Here is a 13,311-nt window from a genome sequence, read left to right as displayed (position 1 = left end):
ATTGCTTTTTGTTGGAATGCAATCATGTTAGATCCTTCTGAATTATTTGGTATGCCATGTAGTCTTAGATTGTTCCTGAGGTTTCATTTTTTCAAATCCTCTGTTTTGTTAAGTTGTGTAATTTCTTCTAGAAGGTGAGTAACATTCAGGGATATATTCACAAGAATGTGTGATAACTTCTGCAAGAGTAGCTTAACGCAACTCTCAACATCGCTGCCTATCGCGGGAAAATAACCCCATGTCAACGTGGAATTCACAAAAAGGTGGTACCATGCGATAGTCTGCCTAAACCGTGGACAATGTCCGCAATACAATCACCTCGATGGAGATAAAAACACAAACCACAACACATAAAAACCTGCGATGTGCCAAAGCCCGATGAGGAAATCAGCGAAAAGCAGCGCCAGGCCTGCAACACACACCCAAGCACCATGGAGGCAGCCGGAGCAGGCGCAGAGGACAAGCGCAACCCCACAAGCACCCCGAATGACCAGCCCGGGTCCTTGGGGATAGGGAAGGGCAAGGACAAGAAGAAGAAGAAGAGGAAGATGAAGTTCAGTCTGCAGGCATACAGGATCATAGTCACGGAGGTGATGGAACACCATCAACAACTGTTCGTCACCTCCAACGTGTCATTGGGCACCAAAACTGGAATATGCCGGGACATCGTGGACATGGTGAAAGCCGTCGGAGAGCACAAGAGGATAATGGATGAGGTCAAGAGGCGATGGAATTACATCAAGTGGAAGACCAATGAGAAGCTCGCAGCCAACCAGAAGGCAGCAATGCAGACTGGAGGTGGTGGCCCAGCACCACAGCACGTGCTGGATAACATGGAGGAGCTGGTGTCGACAGTCATCAGTGTGGATACTGTGGCCGGAGTAGGGGAACTGGACACAACACAACCGCAACAGGGTGAGTGACCACCAGGTACTGAGGGATGGGTGGAGATGGCCACAATTTCACACATGCACAATCAAGCAAAAGCACAGTGCACACCCTCAATAACTGTGGGTCATCGCCCAGATCTATAGACTGTCACAATGTACAATGCCATGCTGTCTGAATGTCAACATGTACCATGTGACTACATACATGTGGACACATTGCAATACACCATCTCCCCTTCACATTGCAGGGCCACCATCAACACCCCCTGCAGAGCAGTCCCAGACACTCTTCACTGATGACGAGGAGGACAACCCCAGCATCGACGCACAAGCCCTCCTAGACATCATTGACATCATCTGCGACTCACCTCCAGAATCAGGGCTGACCAGCTGCATCAAGGAGACCCCACCCACCACCCAAACCACCCAGCAGGAGGTACCCACAGCCCCGGAAATCTCCCAAGACCCCCAGGAACAACACACGGCCTTCCAACGCCGTGTGCTGGAGGCCCAGAGGGAGACGGATGAGCAGGTGTGGGTGGGGTTCGACCTCATGGCCACCAAACTGGACGCCATCCATGGGTGTCTATGCCCGCTCCATGGTCTCCAATGAGCCCTGACTGACATCGCTGGAGTCCTGACACACCTGTCTGCTCAGAGGGGCACCAGCGATGCCAGCTGTGACCTAGCACACATGCGGAGGCTCATGGAGGACATGGTGCGGATGGAGGTGGAAAGGATGGCAGCCACCGCTGCACATCAGTGAAATGTAGCTGGGATCTACCATGCCCTACAGATCATCATCATGACATTGCTGCCACAAGGTGTGGTGCAGATGAATACTGCTGCCCCCACACAATCCACATCTCTGCCCCCCTGGGGTGCCATTACCTCACAGTGCGGCAGACATATCCACTCCGGCACCTGATGGCACACAGTTCATCAACCGGTACTGCAACACCCACATATGGGGCAGAGCACACATCTGGGGATGATGACGTGGATGGGTTTGTGATCAGGAGGCACTAGCATTCATTTCCGCCACCTGGCCTGTTTCTGCTTGGTGCCGCACATGGCCTCATTACCTTCCACTGACCCCCGATACACTCACCATGGACAGCGACATGGACTTCCATATCCTGTTTGATGACCAATGACACGGCAACCAGACTGCGGACTGTAACCTTCCTCTTCCGCAGTACTTGTCATCCCCGGATGGACTCTGGCTGTCCCTCCACATGGAAAAGAACCACAGTTACACCCAGGGTCTGGCCCGGGAAGGGAACTAGAGGCGTTAGGGCACTAGAGAACGGTCAGCCTCCAACCAAAGCTATGAACCACAGAAAGGACCGTCCCTAGGTGTGTCTTAAGAGATGCCCAATTTAGTGGGGGCAAATCACAAAAATTGACGGACTGGCATCACACACCACCAGGTGTCATGCTTCATCATCTGCCAGTCCTCGCCCTCTAAAAACCGCGTTTGATAGAGGGCGGGCATACACCTGAAGACAGGGATGCACTTCTAAACTAAGTGGGGGCCCAAACAAAAAAAAAAAAGGAGTGAGTGAATTTAAAAACCATCATAGTATACCTGAACAATTTTTATTCTATGGGGTTACTATGTGGGATTAAAATATATAAGTGCGGTGAGTGGGGACCTTATCATCCCGTCGCCGCTGTGAATCAGTGATTGTTAATAGGGGGTCAACATGTTTCTGCCTATATTGTCCACTTGGGTACGTGGCATTCGTCAGGACCTTAAATATTGGGCTCCAATCTTACCACTGGGGGCGTATGCCTATAGCCAGCTGCCACCTGTTTAGAGAAACCTGTAAGAGAGAGGGGGTGAGACAAACATAAAATACTCAAAATGGTTGTCATTCGGTAGACCTTGATGTGTCACAGTCACGCTCCATACTTACTGCTCTCTCCTAAAGTGAAAAGGTGAAAAATGTATATGAGTGTCAGGCATCTGTGTTCACTCTGACATTCATGTGAAACAAATATAGAAGTCTTACCCTATTGGAAAAACCTATTTGCCCCATGGGAGGGGTAGGGGGGAAATCCTTGTGGCCACATTCTGGTGGGAGACGATAAAGGATGAAGACAAAAGGGTTAAAAACCAGGCTGGTTGGGAAGGTATAGCAAAGATACTGAATTAGTTAGCAGAAAAAACCGTCAGGGCGTGCTTGGTCTACTATAGTTTCAACCTGTTAGAAGAAGAAATCAGAACAATGACTTACAGTTCAAGGCGTACTCCCCGCTAGAAAACCTAGTGCTGCATGCGTCCAGCCTCCTCCCCGGTGACATTAAGTGTAGTACGCAGCAAGCTGTTATACTGTTGGGTGGGGTCGTGGCATGCGATATGGGTTTCAGGTGAGCGTGGCGCACAGTGATGATGCTGCATTTCCTGTGTCCTGAGCGAAGCATGCAGAAAGGACTGCACATTGCCTGTTTGTTGCCTGACCCTCGTTGGGGTGTGTCAGCACATGGCGCTGCTCTATGACACGCCGCTTCCTGTGTCCCGTCATTACCTCAGATGATTGCCTGGGGTGGGGCGGGAACAGCTGTGGTCCAATGAGAGCGCCTGCCATAGTTTCTGGAGATATTTAACGTGTGTAGACAAGTTATATAGAAATATGGGGAACATGTGCCCTGCTCATGAGTATTATTTCATGACGGGAGCAGTTACGAGTATTTACACAGAAGAAAGGAAGAGAAAACAAACCCAGATTGTTTACAGTCAGGGTGGCGGTGTGGTTAAACCTACAATTATAGGCCTACGCCCCCAGTGGTAAGATTGGAGCCCAATATTTAAGGTCCTGACGAATGCCACGTACCCAAGTGGACAATACAGGCAGAAACATGTTGACCCCCTATTAACAATCACTGATTCACAGCGGCGACGGGATGAGAAGGTCCCCACTCACCGCACTTATATATTTTAATCCCACATAGTAACCCCATAGAATAAAAATTGTTCAGGTATACTATGATGGTTTTTAAATTCACTCGCTCCTTTTTTTTGTTTTTGTTTGGGCCCCCACTTAGTTTAGAAGTGCATCCCTGTCTTCAGGTGTATGCCCGCCCTCTATCAAACGCGGTTTTTAGAGGGCGAGGACTGGCAGATGATGAAGCATGACACCTGGTGGTGTGTGATGCCAGTCCGTCAATTTTTGTGATTTGCCCCCACTAAATTGGGCATCTCTTAAGACACAACTAGGGACGGTCCTTTCTGTGGTTCATGGCCCTCCACATGCCCATATTGTGTAGTGTGCTCAGCACTGCCCTGTACCGCTCCAGCTGCAGAACTGCACTGGATGTGCAATAAACCTCCAGTGACGCACTGCTGTGTCATGTCTTTCATCATTCATGTATGAATGTGTGGATGAATGTAGGGACAGTGATTTCCCTTGCGTCAATGATGCTCATCCTGTGGGATGCCAGTCAGAGGGTGCTACATTGCATATTGTGTACCGGGTCCCATGAACACTACAACAGGGACACAAGCATCAGTCATTTCCATGTCCGGACATGGACTGAACCACGCCCAGAGCCCGCAAGTCATTGTTGCAAGCCCTGCGCCGGTCCAGCGTACGGCAGGCCAGACAACTCTGCCTACGCTCCGAGGGGGGGCCCTCATTGCTAACCGTCGCAGGCGTACTTGCTGGTGGTGTGCAGGTCACTGGTCTAGTTGTCAGCATGTCACAGCCACTCCCTGAGGGCAGGTTTGCACGCACACCAATCCCATCCGGCACAGACATCACAGGCCATGGGACTCTGCCAACATAAGGGGCCGACAAGGTCACATTCCCCTCTGCCAGTGGTGACTGGATGATGGACACTCCACGGTTCTCAATCATAAAGGGCCCATGAGTTGTTGCGCACAGGGTTAGTGGGACCAGAGGCCTTGTGGCCCTCATGGGCCTACCACCACGTGGCGCTGACTGGGGTTGCACAGGGTTAGTGGCACCCGGAGCATTGCGGCCGGCACAGGCACCCCGCCATGGAACGGTGACTTTGGGTGCACTGAGTTAGTGGCACCTAAAACTGCTGAGCGGGTGTGCAGCCTGTGATGATGCCCCGTCCCGGCGGTCCGGACAGCTCAGGTTTTGTGTGCCCTGCTGGACTGCAGTGTAGGCCAGAGCCAATGGGCAGCACGGGCCTACCGCCACATGGAGTCGCTTCCGGGATCCCAGAGTCAGTGGCACCCATTGGGCTGAGCGGGTGTGCAGCCTGCGATGATGCCGGGTGAACTGGTATGTCCTATGCCATGGAGTAATCAAGACCCAGCACCAAACGTGAGACCTGGTGGCCTGCCGAGCGGGGCTGCATGGTGTGGAGGGTGCCATGTCCGTTGGCTCCGGGCTTGTGGCTTGCAGCGATACGTGGTGGGACCTCCTGTCTGCACGCCGGTGGCGGAAGGTGAGCAGTGAGGCCTGGGTGTGCATGGGCGGGCAGGCGATGTTGTCTTGTGCAATTGTGTGTACTGTGCCAATCATGTATCTGGACTCTGTTTCAGATGACGGGTCTGTCTCAGATGTCTGACCTGGTGTACTGCTATACATACCGGCAAGTGGTTGACACACCGGTGGCAGCAGGTGAGCAGTGTGGCCTGGGTGTGCAAGGGTTGGCACTCTCTCTCTCCCCCTCTCTTCTTCTCACTATCTCTCCCCCTCTCTTCTTCTTTCTCTCTCTCAACCTCTCTTCTCCTATCTCTCTCTCCCCCTCTCTTCTTCTCTCTCTCTCTCCCCCTCTCTTCTTCTCTCTCTCTGTCTCCGTCTCTCTTCTTCTCTCTCTCTGTCTCCGTCTCTCTTCTTCTCTCTCTCTCCCTCTCTTTTCTTATCTCTCTCTCTCCCTCTGTTCCTCTCTGTCTCCTTCTCTCTCTCTCTCTGTCCTTTGATGTGCGCAGGACACACCTTCTCACCATGATTTTTGTCTTGCAGGCTGTGACCTATGGATTGTCCCAAGGGGAGCTGCTATGTGTCGTCATTTCATTTCAGTGTTCATTTTAATAAAGTTTAATTTGTCACTTCAAAAGTGAATATGTGATGGTCATTTTTGTGATGACACATGCATGTCACCAGTTGTGATTGTTCGACATCAAGCAGATTATTTTGTACATGTTTAGGTGTAGCTGATGTGGCATGTCTTTGGTCGGGGGTGCTGGGAAGTGGGGGTTCTGGGGGTCATGGCAGCGGGTGTTGTTGCCCTTTCGGCCCTCCGGGCTTCATGTTCAGGTGCCCGGCTGCATCTGTTGCCCTTCCGATGTGGCTCTGGGCTGGGCTCCCTTTTGTTGTGGTGCAGGCTGTGGTCCGACTTTGCAGCAGGTCAGAGCAGGTGTTATTTTCCTGCTGCTAACTCGCCCTATCGCCTGTTTTGTGTTCTTATCGCAGTTCTGGCTGGTCGTTGTGAATGTTGTGGAGTGGTGTTGTTGCAGCTTTTGGCACGGGAACGCATTCTCTGCATCTCATTAGCGAAAGTTGCGGGGTTCATCTCTGGCAATGTTTTTTGCCCCTGCTATCGCGGGTAAACTGGTGCTGTGGGATGTTAACACCAGCTTGTGATTGGGACAATAAGTTTATCGCAACTTTTATCCTTGTGAATATCCCCCTTAGTGGAGAGTCTTGTACATCGCAATCTCGTTGTTCAAGGGCAGAGATGCACTGATCATGAGAAGACCACTTTTCCTCAATGCCCTCAGTGGAAGTGCTAGTCTCAATAACAAAAGGCTTCAAGGCTCTAATCTCTTCCATCATGTCCTCACAGGCGAGAGGAGAAGGTGACTTGAAAGGAGAGTCAGTATCTTTTTTGAACGCTTAACTGACCCAGACTGCTTCTTTGAAATGGCTCCCGTTGCAGATGTTGATGGAGTTCCTTTATACTCACATTCACCCTTCATTATAGCAGTCATGTAGTCTGGACCGAGGTCTTTTTGGTGATGAGGTCTCCTAATAACAGGCTGGGTAGTAGAAAAAGATGCCTTAGTTAAACCTTGCAGTCTACATGAAGAGAGATAGTGGTAATGTCACCAAACAATATTAGACTTGGGTTTATCACAGTTCACCCTTGAAAATATGAGCACGCCATCAGGGAAGCAGTTAATAAAATCACTTCAAATCTCCGCTACTGTAACTTTAAATTATGAATGTAGTTTATAGGCATATACTCCTAAAAGGCTCAATAAATGCTCATGAAACAAAGTGGGCAAACGTAGGCGGCGCAAAACTAAATAAATGTCTGTGTAAGCAACTGAATATCACCCACGTCTTGCTGAAGAGCAAGGGATAGCGTTTAGCCCATTCCAAGGGTATCAATGCAGTTTAACCATCTTTATTATTGGAGCTTCTGATAAAACCATGCAACTCATTTGAGATATAGACATTGCCAGGAGTTTATCAATTGAAGAGTAGAGCAGTTGAGTCTCCCACTGCCACTGCTGAGGCGCTGAATTTTACCTCAGAGTACAGTGTAAAAAAAACATTTTTGACTTGAAAAATACTTGCAGCGAATTGAGGAAGGCCTGGTTAGAAGGTGCCCACTTTCCAACATCAGCATCTGTACTGCAAGGCAGAAACAGAGATGAAAGGCCTCCACATCCAGCTGTCAAAGCTGCTCTGGAGCTTCAGTGCCGTCTTGTGTGGTGTCTGCGGACGCCTTCTCCAATCACCGCTGTTATAACCTCTCATCAATATAATCATTGTTTGATTAGGTGTGACATCCAGCGAGGTTTTCTGCTCTCCCTCTGTAATTGTTTGCTGTATTTAGAGCGCCAATGGCTGCAATCATAAAAGATTTTATGATGTTGAGTGCTTTAAGCTTGGACCATTGACTCGAAAAGTCAAAGTTTATGCTGACGATTTAACTAATTCTGAATGACTGTGTTGCATCATATTATCGAACTATACAGACTCTCTCGAATGGCCCACTGGTTAGTGCAATATTAATTGCACCTGATAAATACCAATACTCTGAAGATCATTCTTCATTAGGTGTGATAAATATCTCTATGTACAAATTTCCCAGGAATGATGGAGAAAAACAAGCAGATTATGGCCCTGTTCTCTCAATAAATGTTCATGTCTTGGTAACTATCTGGATTTTGTTCTGGTAAATTTTGTTTTTATCTTCCACAATTGATTTGTAAAAAAATTATCACATGCAGTTCTCAGTTTTCTCCGCATTGTTTTACATTTTAATAGTTGTGGTGGCAGGAGGCACTGCACACATCATAATGCACACAACCACTTTTAATGAATAGCTTCAGTACCTCCTCTAGGTTTCAAAATGTACAGCACCAAAACCAAGATAACGTTGTGGCATGTTATACAGAAAATAGGTGAATGGTGCCATTAGATTAAAAATAGTAAAATATGTGTGAATGGTTATTCCTAAAAAAGATGATAATATAGGTTGCTTACATTTTCTCAGGACTTCATCCATGGTAACGAAAAACCTCAAATATAATCAAAGCCTAGCACTTTATCTAAGTGGTGGAATAAACTATATTGAAACATGTATCCACCCTATATTTCTTCATCAACAAATTCTGATTTATGTTCCCTCTGACCTCTCCAAAAATTGGAATCCAAGAGCAACACTTTTATGTATCGAAGTAAAAAACCTCGAGTACCAAGAACGAAGCTGTTTGCAAGCTCCGAGAAATTAGACACTCCCGCTTGGAGTATGGAATTTTTGATGGGCCATCAGACTCCATCATATTTAATTTTTATTTATTCCTAATATGTGCCCATCTCCCAGTTTCAGATTTTATCAAAGCTGCAATCATTCCAATATGTCCAGTTTGTTGATTCAGCAAATTCAATAATCCATTGTTTTTGTAAAAAGTTAAACAGAAGATTTATCTGTGATGCTGCCCTCAACTGGTGGGATTTGCAATACTATAGGCCTGATTTAGCTTTCGGCGGATGGGTTACTTCATCACAACGGTGATGGCTATCCCATCTGCCAAAATATAAGTCCCATAGGATATTTTGGGATTCATATTTCGGTAGACATGATATCTGTCACCATTTTGACTGGAGTAACCCACCTACTTCAATCTAAATCAGGCCCTATGCCTGCTACCCAAGATTTTCTAATGCACAGCATTATGGGGAAGCTTGATTTTTGTGACACAGGGTTATGGAACAGTGTTGCATGTTTATCTGATACTATGAACGTTCAAGATAAGCTTAGATAATGCACATTAGTTTACTCATTTTAAAATGGTTGAAAGTGTTTCTATTTTATTATACTGTCAAGTGAAACACATTTTTTAAAATTCCATTTATTGGCTGAGTTCCAGAAATTCACACTTTTGTCCATCAATGCCATTTACATGTCTACATACTCCTCTAAGTTATATTCCCATTATTATTATAACTTGGACGTTGATGCCCTTTGGCTGAAAGCAAAATGATATTTATAGATTTATTGATTTATATATTTATTTATTAAACACTACCAGCAAGTGCCCTGAAGTGCCCTGATGCTGTGCAAAAGTCCTACATTAAACGAGGAGGCAGAACAATCTAATACATAAATAACAATGTTTTAAACACTTTCTAAAATAAAAACTGATAGGTTTGGTTTCTCAAATAAAGGGAAGGGAGTTCCATTTAATAGCCACTAACTAAGGAAACAATCTTCCACCCTGTGAAGCTTTAATAATCTTGGAAACTTTGAGAAGGCAGGCCGAAGAAGAGCATGAAGGTCAGGAAGGAACATACAGTGTAAGCAGCTGTTCAATAATGCAGAACCAATGTCAGGAAGTGCCTTAAAACTAACACACAGACGATTAAAGAGTATATGGTTTTCTGTGGGGAGTCAGTGTAAAGCATGAAGATGGCTAGAACTGCGAACAAGCCACAGTATAGTTAAGAAGAAGTCATGTAATGTAGGTCTGGACCACTTGAGGATCACAATTTAGGTAAACTGGTAGCCTGAGTGTTGGAAGGTGTTCTTTTAGTAGGCACAGACGTGTACCTACAGCTAGTAATAACACCACAATCACAGAGAAGGTCAAGTCAAGTCTCAAAAAAATAATCCTTGGTAGCTTGGCAGAAGAGCAGTCAAGCTTAATTTAAGAGACAGGTTTGTAAATCACTTAATATCACCAAAACAGTAAATAAGTAAAAGACACAAAGCAATACAAAATGAACACCAATTTCTAAAAGCAGAGAATATTTTTATCTTTAAAATGAAACCATAACGCCAAAAATCCAATGTAGGGAACCGGAGACATGGATTTTTAAAATTTCAATTAAAAAATGTGCATTCTAGCACCTAAAATTGCAAAGCACCAACCGTGGCTATCTGGTGGTGCTGGGCTGGGACAAAGTCAAAGTTTCAGACCAAATGCGATGGATTGCTGGTCGGATATGATGAGTGGTTGGACCTGATCAAGTTTTTACCTTCTAACTTAGTCACATTTTTTGGGATCTTTTTCTCTCAACTTCAAGCGATTAGGTCCTCGGATCCAGATTTTAATTTGATGACACCAGCCTGCTGAAGTGTGATATCTTGGTGAGTCCTGGAGGAATTTTTCTACATCATAGCCAACGAGGAGCTTCAGAGCTTTCAGTGGGGTAAACCTGTGCAGTCAGGACGAGTCAAAGTTCAATGTCTCTGGATTGACTCTCATCGTTGATATTTATCTTCTCATGGAGCTTTTCCACAAAAGTTGGCAAGAAGTCCCCAAACTTTCAGATCGTCTTCTGAAAGGTTCCTTAAGGGTCAGAAAAGGTCCACAGCACCAGCCAAGGCTTCAGAAGCTCTAGTTTGCCTCTTGGGGTTTGGGACTCTAACTCGTACAATGCAATTGGTCAATCCAAGTAAAATCCAGTTGAAGCTGGTCAGCTGGAGTTGTCCTTGAAGTGGAGGTGGCAGGTGGATTCTTCCAGCAACTTTTTTTTACTTATTGCTGTTCAGGGAATCCCCACCTTATCCTTCAAGATAGGAACAGTCCTTCTTTGGTGGAGCCTTTTGAGTGCAGCAGGTGCGATCCTTCTGAGTGCAGTCCTCTCCTGTGCAGTGCAAGGGTCCAGCAGGGCGGCCCACCTTCTCCAGATGTTTGCAGGCACATTTCTGAGGTGCTGTTGCAACTCTCCCATATTTATTCCCCATTCTGGGCTGGTGGGGGGCACCCCTAACAATGGGGTTCGAGTTACCACCCTCTGCCATTACAACGTCCTGAGAAGTGTGGCATATGTTTGTCCCAGAATGCACATCTCAGCAAAATTCAAGATGGAGAAAATCTCTTCTTGGAGTTCAGGTCTGGCTAACCCAACTCACAGGGGTGACTAACCTTTCTCTACACTCCCCCGACCTGCCCCTCTGCTAATCAAATTAGAGCGGCTCACCTCTGGCTGCGGGTCAAGGAAGTGGGGCTGGCCTGGGTCCTGTGACATCTGGGCTTCTCCCTTTGAAGACCAGTTTATCTCCCCAGCCCCATTCCTGTCCCTAGCTTCTCCAGGAACAAAATCTCCTCCCACCAAATGGCTGTATTGTTTCAGCCCCAAGTCTGGTCACGCCTAATCACGGAACAGCTTGGCTCTGGCTGTCAAATGCTGTCAATTAGTAGAGACTGTTACAGGGCTGCTTTAGGTAACTTCAGGATAGTAAATTATAAAACTAGTTTTCTGCAATAGTTGTAATAAATCCAACCTTGGCAAGTTGATTTATTGTAACTATTATTTCGATACTTTGAATTATGGTGCAAGCTCACTCCTGTCAAAAGCTCTTTTTGTTTTTAGTTTTTTAAAGTTCAATAAAGCCATCCTATGTTAGCCCATGGAGCTAACAGCATTTCAGTGGGGGAAATGTCGTTGGCTATTTTTCCCTCAGCAGAGCATATAAAACATATTTTATAATGTCCCTGTTTTGTTTATAACAAGGCAACCTACCCTTGGGGCACCTAGAAGCTGGCTTATATGTAAATGAAAAAGGTTGTTTTAGACTTTGGAAGTACTTTTAATTCCAAAGTCGAATTTGGACAATTTTATTGTAAAGCCAGCATGCAAGGAAGGACTGGTTTTAAATGCCACCAGACACCACAGCAGTGCACACTTAATTGCATTAAGTCCACTGGGGTCACTAAGCATACATGCCCTACCATATACTATGGACTTGCAGGTAGGTTGTCTAAAACCAATTTTAATTACACCAATTACCATGTACCTTTTAAACAGAACACTAGCCATGGGCCTGGCTAGCTGAGCCCAGGGCACATTTAGAGTTAGTACCCACCAGTATCAGTCAAAAAATGTACGTGATTAGGGCAACATATTTGACTTTCCTACATCAAGATATAAAGTCTTTGCAAAGTTCAGGTGTGATCCCACCATACCTTGAAAAATAGCATGGAGAGAGGATTTAGGAACAACAGGCAGGACTTTTATTAATATCTGCAGTTGTCAAAAACAAAATTAATGGAACCTTCTCAATTTGAGTGGACAAAGTTAGACAACTGTACACGATGAATACCAAGTAGCAAACTGTATGAACAGGAGACAGGCAATGTCCCAGGTTAGGAGGCCATCAACTGGCTGACCAACAAGGGGAGGGCCTCCAGTAACCAGAACTCTGATTTTATCTGAGGAAAGATTCAGAAAATTGGAGAACATCCAATTGGTAACTGCTTTCATGACATTGCCAAAATTAGGGCAAGCAACATCATTAGTATTGTCAAGTCTTAAGGGGATTTTCATGGCATCTGCATAACACATACAGGAGAGGTGATGTTCCATAAAAAAATAAATTTAAGGGGCCTCATAGATACAAAAAAAGTGTCTGACTTAGGGAAGATCTCTGCAGTACCAGAGGATCTGAAAAGTGGCATAAATTCTGTCAGATTCATTCAGTTAAAAATAAGCTAAGCCAATTGTGGGCAAGCCTGCATACTCTGATACCCGCAAGTTAAGTTAACCAATCAGCTCCCATATCAATGCCCCACAGGCTGTTGTACCAATTCAAATGCTAATGATTGTGTTATGACCATTACGTGTCATGTAAGCGTGGCAAGTGAATGTACATTTTAGAGACAAGATTGGAGCAAGCACTTCAGTTGGTAACCTCTACTAAGTAGTTTGATGCTAACCAGAATTTTAACTTAGTCCATATTGACCAAATATTTGGTTACGTTAGCAACCAGTGTTATATAAATACTGAGTGCAAAAATATTAAAATATGCGACGTTGCCGCTATGTAATATATAGCTAAAAGACATTTGTTAAGTAGTATTAGTGGAATAGACATGGGCAACTCAATATCTGATATTTGAATGAGCCTAAAAATATAATGACAATACCTGAGTGATTGATATAAAGAATGTAGTAAACTCATGGGACTATGGAATGAACTGCTCTCTAATTTGCTCTTATATTTGATCACTAACACTTAACTCAGAAGCTTTTATTTA

At 45.5% G+C, this 13,311-nt stretch overlaps 1 long non-coding RNA gene across 4 annotated transcripts in view; it reads right to left on the bottom strand.

Moving 5' to 3' along the window:
• The window catches only part of LOC146855355 (uncharacterized), a 90,472-nt gene that overhangs the window by 9,432 nt on the left and 67,729 nt on the right, over window positions 1-13,311 (bottom strand). The window lies entirely within an intron of this gene.

This window comes from Triturus cristatus, chromosome 4_1, assembly GCF_964204655.1.
Source record: "Triturus cristatus chromosome 4_1, aTriCri1.1, whole genome shotgun sequence".
Classification (NCBI taxonomy): Eukaryota; Metazoa; Chordata; class Amphibia; order Caudata; family Salamandridae; genus Triturus; species Triturus cristatus.
This window is presented reverse-complemented; position numbering and strand designations above follow the sequence as displayed.